General features: G+C 42.0%; 1 protein-coding gene across 3 annotated transcripts in view; it reads right to left on the bottom strand.

Moving 5' to 3' along the window:
- dscama (Down syndrome cell adhesion molecule a) overlaps positions 1–9435 on the bottom strand; it is a 100030-nt gene that overhangs the window by 24703 nt on the left and 65892 nt on the right. The window lies entirely within an intron of this gene.

Genomic DNA, 9435 nt, shown 5'->3' with positions numbered 1-9435 from the left:
CGAGGGGGGGGGGCGGGGGGGGGGGGGGGGGGGGGGGGGGGGGGGGGCGCGGGGACACTGCCAGTATTTGAATGATATGAATCAAACCTGATGAGCTGCTAGATTATTCTCAATTACTCCTGTCAGGAGAATTTAACACAGATGAGGCCGCTGTGTACGAGCCTGTGTTTATTTGAATTAAAAATGAAGATGTTTTGATGTTTTTTGGGCTAAAACTAATGGGTTTGTCTGAGAGCCAGGCAGCTGATTGGCTGATTAAAGATTGCCTTCACGAGTATTTACAGATTAATTGAACTGAACTAATGGTGCAGTGATAAAGGGGTGACTGAGAGGACTAAGACGAATAGGGAGGAATACACAAAGGAGCGTGTCGAGGAAGCTGTTGTGAGCAAGTGTTGACCTAGTTAGAAACGAGAGACCGTGGATTTGATATCCTGAAGGGTTTTTTTTTTCTTCAGCTTGTGGTTGAGATGCAGACAAAAACCCAGAGAGGTGGAACACACTCACCCTGTGTGCATGTGTCTTTAATTGTTATTTTCACTTATTAGCTGATCTACACTCAGCCTCATACTGTCATGGAAATCTTCCGTCTTTTTTTCCTCCACCTCGTTGTGTCTCATTTCTCCTCTCTGCGTCTGAAAGTTGCCTGGCATCAAACACTGACAAGGCAGGCTTATGAATGAGCAAAGCTTTCATTACAGCAGATTGCCTGTCACTGCAACAAAAGCCTGAGGCTGAGAAAAGGGGGCGCGTGTGCTTAAAAGTGTGGTAAAACACACGTGTTCACATGCGGGGGTGTGTGGTTGTCTCTTGTCTTCCCCTGAATCCAATGGGTCTGGGTTATTAATTTTTAACCCTCCCCTTTGATGTGTGGGGAAATGAAAACAAGTTTGAATGTAGGTTTAGTCTTTGACTCACTACAGACAAAGATTAGCTGATTGTATTACTTTCACACCTCATGTCCTATGATAAAGAACAACATTGTATTTTATTCCCTCTCTAATGGTATTAAGGCCTGTACCAGAAAGATCTAGAAAAGCTGAAATTGCTGTGGGCCATTTAAAATTGACCAGGGGTCCCCATTGGCCCCCAGGCCAGACTTTGGACATACCTGTATTAGATGTCAGCTTTCTGTTTTATGCTAGGACATGTACGGTAAAACCTGGAATAATCAGCCATAACACATGACATCATCAACGTGTTGTTACATCCTGTATACTGTAAAATTATTAAGCCTTTTTTCACCTCTGTAAACATATGACTGACAATGTTTGAATATTTTCCTGTAGTTATAAGATCGCTCATCTATAGCATTTTTAATAGAAACTGATTAAAGAAAATACAGTTTTGCAGCGAGAGAGAGAGAGAGAGTTACAACATGCTTCAACATGAGATTTTTCAACATGAGACATGAATGTTCTGAAGGTGTATTTTAACACATCTCTCTGATAGTCTTGAGCTAAGAGCGTTCATTTGAAGTACAATCTAATAACCAAACTGTTTATCTGACTGTGCAGTAACACAGTGACGGTTTACCTCTCTCTCTCTCTCCCTCTCTCTCTCAGTGAAATCACAGCTCTGTCTGTGCTCGCACCACCGCTGCAGTTTCCTCCCATTCCACTGGACTGTGACAAAATTGGTGCACGTGCAAAGAGCAAGTGCGCATGTATTTGTGCTAATACACTGGATGTATTTAAATGTATACTGTATGTGTATGTTACTCAGTGACGATCCATTTGTTGATGCAGCACGGAGCCGTGCAGAGAAACGGTCAATAAAAACGATCGGAGCGCCTCCACTACGTTTCTCTCTGCTCCTCTGCTCCGCCTACTGCATACTAACATGTCTAAGAAACAGCCTCCAGTGTTCTTGCTGAGTGTGTGCATATATGTGTGTGTGTGTGTGTGTGTGAGGGAGGGAGAGGTAGAGAGAGCACACAAGGCATTCGAGTGTGTGTTTTTTTTGTCCACACCTGTGTGTATTAGTGCATATTTCCTAACAGTCATCTCCGCTCTCTTTCCGGACCCACCCAGCTGCTTTGGCATCAGTGGTGCCACAAACACAAGTCCCTTTCTGTGAATCCACGCTCACAGATTCAATCAATTCCCATATAAGACACGCTGAGTCTGCTAGTGGACTCTTTGTCCATTTAAAATGGAAGCAGTTACAATTCTTCCAGTGAAACCTAATGGGAGCCGTAATAGACACGAGGGAAAAAAAGGAGTCCGTTTTACGTAGCAGTGCCACTGATAAATGCTCCACCTGTGACTTCTGCATCAGCGTTCGTCATCACCACGACTGCTAATAAGCTGGGACTCAAATGTTGACAGAGCTCAGTGTTCCCAGCCATACTTTATTGTGCCTTTCTACCCCAGCTTTCTGAATCATCCTGTTCTTTTTCATAATTGAGACTTGAAGCAGGGGAGAATTGAAATAGAAGGGGAGGAGGGGAGTGAAGGGGGAGGGAGCGTGGAGAGAGAGAGAGACAGAAGAGAAGAGATCAAGAAGGAAAGAGCACTTCTGGGATACAACCACTCTCTGTCATCTGAAATGACTTACAAATTAGCTTACAGTGGTGTTCTCCCACTGCAGGGAAAAAGACAACTTTCATATGCTAATTCAGCTCATGCAGAGCAATTATCAAAAAAAAAAAAAAAAGTCAGCCCGGCGTATCGGACAGATCTGTAGAGGAATCAGAGCGTCTGCTTTCTGCTCGTCTGTCTCGCCTTTAAGATGAGATCAAATACAACAACAGTGGAGGATTTTTTGTTTCTGCATACTGCATTTATCCACTTCATGTACTTCAAGTACAGTACCGTATAACACACTCTTACATTCACATTTCCTCTGACACAGAACACACTCTGCCTTCGTCTCTGTCTCTGAATTCGTCTCGTCGTTGGATTCCAATCGTCTGGTTGCCACGTACAATAAAACCCACGGAGTCAGCGAAAACAACGCCGATAAAAACTGCTTCCTCATCAACTCCACACACAGTACAACTGTCTCGCATTGTATTAGTGAGTGTAGTGGTCCCTGAAGACAGCTGCAGTCCACGGTGTCATGGTAACCTTGGCCACTTGGAGCCATCCTATTTGACCCCAATAAAAACAAGAAAATAAAAAAAAAATAACTGAGACTGCAGATTCAAACTAGCAACCTATTGATTTTTCTTTAGTGGGTTTTCTTTTCTAGTGTGGACATCTGAGATTTACGATGTGGATTAAGGATGTTGGACTACATCTGAAAAGCAAACAAACTGGCAAATCAGGAGTGAGGACCCAGGACAATAATCTGACCTGTTTATGACCTTTTGAAAATATTGACCTAATGTCAACACCTGGACAGTACTGTACCCAAATATAAGCTCATACAAGTTCCTGAAAAATCAAATGACAATATATGTGTATGTCACTGTAAATCAATTAAAAAACCCAATACAAATCAGTACAATGTCTGTCAAGTGTTACCATCTCATAGTACAACCCTCAGACTGCCATCTGTGTCGCCACGCTGCTTCCCACTATGAGAATGTCACACACTGTCTGGCGCCTGAATTGGCGGTGCAGCCTGCGAGTCATAATGAGTGTATGATGAGCCCAGGAGGGCCTGTGCTGTAATGAGCCTTGATGAGAGTTATTGGCAGAGTGACTCCAGTTTGCTCAGACTGGGAGAAGCAGCTCTACGCAGGGAGATCCCAGCAGTTTGGAGCCACTCTCTAATAAAAATAATTTGTCATTCCTACAGGAGGGACAATGACAGCTGCTGGGGGTTGCCATAGCAACGTGGTGGCCACCATTCGCTTAGCAAGCACTACTTACTGTACTGTAAGTGGAGGAGAGGTACACGTGCAGTACATGTGTGCAGTAATGTGAGCACATTAAGAGTACAGCCCATACTGGTACTAGGGTAGAGAGGAGAATTTACATTGACTAATAAATTCATTCCAGCAGTCAGCTCATTTCTGGGTGGGTAAGATTTGCATCATGTTTGTATCATATTTCTGGTTTTGTGTTAACTATATTTACAGCATATTGTTAAATCTTCATCCTGAGGTTATATCTTTTTTCTCTGATTCACTCAGTTTCATTCACTGTTTCAGTCATTCCTGTGTCTCAGCGCTCGCCTCCCTCGTTTGTGTCCACACCCTTCCAACCTGTCTCCCCCTCCTGTGTTTGCCTCTTGGTGATGACCTCACCTTTTCCCACCTGTGTCTTGTTAACGACCGCCTCCACCCCCATCAGCACATATAACTACTGCTACTGTCTTTACCGTCCTGCCATTTTGTCTCTTTTGTTTGACTGAAACGTCCACACACACACACACACACACACACTGCGTGCTTTACTTACAGCTTACATCATAAATCTGAGCACATGAATAAAACAGTGTGACAACACCCATGTGTGACATGTGTGAAAGAGCATGTCAAAGAGCTCGCTTATCAATTATGCGCTGAGGTTTCATTAAGAAACCTCTATTTAACTCTTCTGTTGAACCCTTCACTGACGCTGAGCCCAAAAACAATCAAACAGACTCCAGCAGAAAGGAGAAAAGAGAAAAGACCCTGAACTTTAAAAAGAGGTATGAACAAATGTTGAGTTATGAACTGCAGACCTTTATTATACAGTAGGTTTTATCCAACATGTGAGCAACGACATGATGAATTCTCATAAAAGAAAAATCACCGTGATACAAAGTGTGGCATTAATCTGTCTTAGTCTGGATTCACCCAAAAAACAGCGAGCATTAAAATCTTTGAGGTTACCTCCTGCTGCCTACATGTGAAAGGACCATTAATATGGATCTGAAGTTACACATGGAAATGTCAGAAACCTCAGTGAGGGTAGGTTAACAGGAATAACACACATTTGTCTTTACTGACTTTAGTATTTTAGATAAATGGTAAAGAAGATGACCTGAAACAAAACCACTACAGACTCCAATAGTACGTTAGTAAACAAAGTCTTCTCAGTCACGGAGCTGGTAGAAGCTAAGGTTAAAAAAACTGACAAATTTCTACTGACCAGATCAGTAAACCTGAAAAAGTACCATGAATTAACGGGGTAGCCTAAACATTTTAGTCTTGGAGTTATTAAAACTGTATTACGAGTAAATGTGATGTGAATATTTCAATGGAGGCAGGAAAATACACAAACCAAGTACCTGGCCTAATTTCTCACCACACCTGGAAAACAGAGTTGTAGCAGCATCTGCCTGCAGTATCTGTCAGTGACAGTGGAGTCAAGAGCGGAAAGCAGCACGTTTTTATTGCCTCTCCTAATCAGCAGCAGCATCCCGCTGCTCATTAACTAGACACATGCTAGCCCGAGGCTAACTGCCTCATATGTCAACCGCAGATAAAGATGTCATCGTCTGCTTGACTGAATAAACCGCTATTAAAACTAGATGCAAATGTATGTTGAACGCTATTCAAATCGTACGGCAACAGGGAGGCTTAAACCCTGGGGCGCCAGGTCTCGTGGCTGCCCCACATTCTTCTGTCGTTACGGGAGGAAGATATTTTATATCCTGTCTGTGTTCGAGTGATGTCCCACAAGACACATGAGATCTCTATAAAACACAACGGTGTGCTTGTCTGCAGATTGACGCTCATTTTCTCGTCATCTTGAAACAGTTTTAGTCATAAATAATTCTCCCGTGTGTGTGTGTGGGTGTGTATATGTTTCTGAAAGTTTTTTCTTTTTTCATCTTACTGGAACACTAGACGTAGATATTATTGATATCACTTTTTATTAACCATAAATATGGTAATCACTGTATAGACAGTGGTCATAATATTTTAATAGAAAACATTTGAATATAAACTCCTCAAAAAATAACCGTTAGAATCAACTAGTTACCAGAAGACCTGGGCAAACTGCGGTCCCTGGGCCGGATATGGCCCTCTGGACTTTCTAATCCGGCCCACCAAACACTGGTACAAGGTATGGTAACAGTGTGAGCTCCATCTTTTTGTTTCATGCATAACAACAAACCAACTGTAATTTCTGTTGATGCCACTAAATGGCAGCAGACATCAATGTGCCAAATTATCTTTGAGAGTTTAGATATATTCCTGTACATTTTATGTTAATTATTTTAGCCAGCATTCTACATCCAACTTATACTGAACCATCCTGACACCTCATTTTGACCTTTGACCCAAAAGGTTTGCCCACCCTGGTTCTCTGCAACTTGTCGTTCCATCTCAGGTCTGTATGCTGGCTTTGATGTCGATGCCATGATTAAAACACAGTGAACAGTGGATAAAACAGGAACTCCATACATGTTGAGCAGGATTTCCTTTTAAGAGTGTGATGTGATTTTCTGTTTTTAATTTGTACTAATTACAAAAAATGTCAAAAATCTCTAAATGAACTTGTAAATGTGTGTGTGTGTGTGTGTCAGTGTGTGTGTGTGTATGTAATTAGCCACTTTTGGAGTTGAGGTTCTAAATCCCTGATGGTAGTGTTTACAATGCTATCATTGGCCAACACTAAATGAGCCAGTGTTGAGCTTCAGCTGTATAATCATGAATATTCATCTGTGTCTGTGATTGTAAATGTGTGTGTGTGTGTGTGTGCGTGTGCGTGTGTGTGTGTGTGTGCATGTCTGGCAGCCATGAAGGAAGCTATTACTCTCTACTCAATCACAGTCTGTCACTTTGTTTAATAAGTCAAGCTGACAACAATTCTACTTATCACCAAACACTAAACAGAACAGCCTTTGATTTTGGGAGAACGATGGAGCAGAGCTGGTTTCCAGGCCAACAGCGCTCTACGGTGGCCCTGGAGGTCAAAACACTAAATGTCGTTGTGTTTTTTGAAATGTCCCTGTGTTTTGACCTTCAGGGCCACCGTAGCTCTCCACCTCAAAGACACATGCCCCAGGTCAGGTTATCAGGGTTCACAATGCAGTGTTTTTTGTTCTTGATTCCACTTCTGCTTGGAATTCTCCTAAAAAAATTAAAGTCTATATATTATTTTGGTTTGACTTTAAAAGATGAAACACCAAGTGTAACCCAGAGGCTGCATTCAATTCCACACAGATACAAATGTAAGTAATATCTGTCTAATCACATGGCCAATTTCTGAGGCATCACAATGCTGTTGTGATGTAAACGAGCCCAACGTGACATTTTTATTAATTACATTTCCAGAGTGAGGACAAGACAAGCCTTCCATCCTGTGATAATCTCTGATAACCTGAGCGTGAAAGAGTTCCATCCACACTACCATTCCCCTGTGAATTAGTGGCACTACATTTATGGACGAGGACTTAAACACAGTTCTCATTGGTGCTTTATGGTAATTTGCGGTGGCAACTGAAGCAGGCAACGATGCTCTGTGAGTAAAGCGGAGGGGGCAAGAGGAGGATTAGATAATCAAACAGTGTGCCACTTTAAATAATCTCTGGCTCCTCTGGGGGAGGTGAGACTTAAAGCTGGAGCCCTTCTGCTTTAATTGTCTGATTTTCCCATCATTACTGTTGAGGGCCTGAGTAATTCAGGCCTATTAAATATTCAGAAGCCACACGGTGAAACCGAGAGAAGGAGGGAGTGGCAGGAGAATGACGAAAGCCACGGAGAGGAGTGAGAGAAAAGGGTGGAAGGACTCCAAGAGGTTTAATCATTTACTTCAAGAAAACACAATCTCACATCACTAATATATTGAGTCACTTTTTGAGTCAATTTTCTTAGTCGTGCCATAGTGGGCTAAAGCATCTTTAAATGTTTATTTAAAGAGAACCTGAACTTAGTGAAGAAAGTGTTTTCATATGAAACGCTGCAGCTGTGTTCAGTGGAGCTGTCCCTGGTGCTGAATGACTGCACTCACTGACAAACAAAAGCACTGATTTCACTGACAAAACAACTGTCACAGATACAGGGGGAGAAGACACATGTAAAAAAGTGACATTTTTCATGCTCTATTCTCACCCACTTTTTTTTAAACTAAAAAAATATGAACCTATATATTTTACAATCACCAGTTTATGACAAACAACAACATACACTCAGATTATTAATATCTCTTAATACAAAAAAAGGCTGCAAGCTACATTACAGTGATTATGTTGGAATATGTCAAGTGCTGCTGCCTAATGAGTCACCCTGTCATGAGGCTGATAATGGCCTGGAGCAACAGCCCTCACACCAGAGGAAAAGAAAACATGGTGGAGTTATTCATAAAGAACACACACACACACACAAAAGTATAATAATAATAATAATATTAAAATAAAATTATTCCTGTATCTGTTGCAAGTTATGGACAAGTAAAACTATGTTCAGAAGATGTTTGATGTTTTGGTTTAAAATGAACAAGATGAAAAACAGCTAAAAAAAGGTGCTTCAAAGGGAGAGCTAAGGTTGAGCAGTTTGAAGATAGATCTTAGAGAGGAAAGTTAAGATGATTTGGACATGTGCTGAGGAGAGATAAACCAGACAAAGGATAATGAAGATGGAGTTTCTGGGCAGGAGAGAGGACATGATGATGGTCAGTGTAAGAGCAGAGACAGCTGGAGATCCACTGATGCAATTCCTAAGAGGAGCAGCCCAGAAGATGAAGTGAAATAAAAAAATAAAATTAACAAGAAGAATTCTTCTTTTTAGTTCTTTTATAGTTTCTTTTTTTCCCTGATTTCACTGCCTGTCCGTTCCATCTCCCTTCTGCCTTTTTGTTGCCCTCCACTCTGTCTAATTGCTTTTCATCTCTTGCCTTTTTTTTCCTTGGTGATTCCCTTCCCTCCTCCCCTTTCTTCCCCTGCCCCATCCCTCTCCCCGCAGAGCATTAGCCTGCAGTGGTCAGCCCGCTTGACAGCTGCGCCACCTGAAGAATATCAATCAATGTTGCTTTGGAGACAGAACCAGGCTCAGCGCTGCCATTTTCTTGCTGTGTTTTTTTTTTCATCTTTTCTATCTTGAATGTCACTGAGAGATTTGTTTTTTTTCCATCCAGACTAAGCAGAAAAAGAATTGGGGTATTTATCACCTTATATTGATGTGCTTCATGATGCTACTTTGACACCTTTTGATGCTAATTACATTGAGGTGTGACTAATTGAGCTGTGGATGTGAGCCCTAAGATGTCTCAGACTATCACTTGTGATGAGCCAGGCAGACAGGCGTGGGACAGAAGTGTCTGTCACTGTAAACACACACAAGACAGAAGAGTGAAGACTGTACAAATCCAGATTCTAAAGATGGAAACAACACTTGATAGGCAAACATTCAGTATCCGTTTCCATCCAGTTCCTTGGATTATTATCAACAGTTTGTGAATACGTCACAGAACACAATTCCTCTTAGAGAGAAAAACTATCAGGAGGCCAATCAAGTTCCTACTTCTAATTGCTTCAATCTGCCATCCTGAACCACTCACAACCCCCACTCTGAGCCGCCGCCGCAGCCGCCGCCGCCGACGCTGTGAGAAC

Source organism: Cynoglossus semilaevis, chromosome 19 (genome assembly GCF_000523025.1).
Source record: "Cynoglossus semilaevis isolate Cse_v1.0 chromosome 19, Cse_v1.0, whole genome shotgun sequence".
Lineage (NCBI taxonomy): Eukaryota > Metazoa > Chordata > Actinopteri > Pleuronectiformes > Cynoglossidae > Cynoglossus > Cynoglossus semilaevis.
The sequence above is the reverse complement of the archived record's forward strand: the minus strand, read 5'-3'. Positions and strand labels throughout refer to the sequence as shown.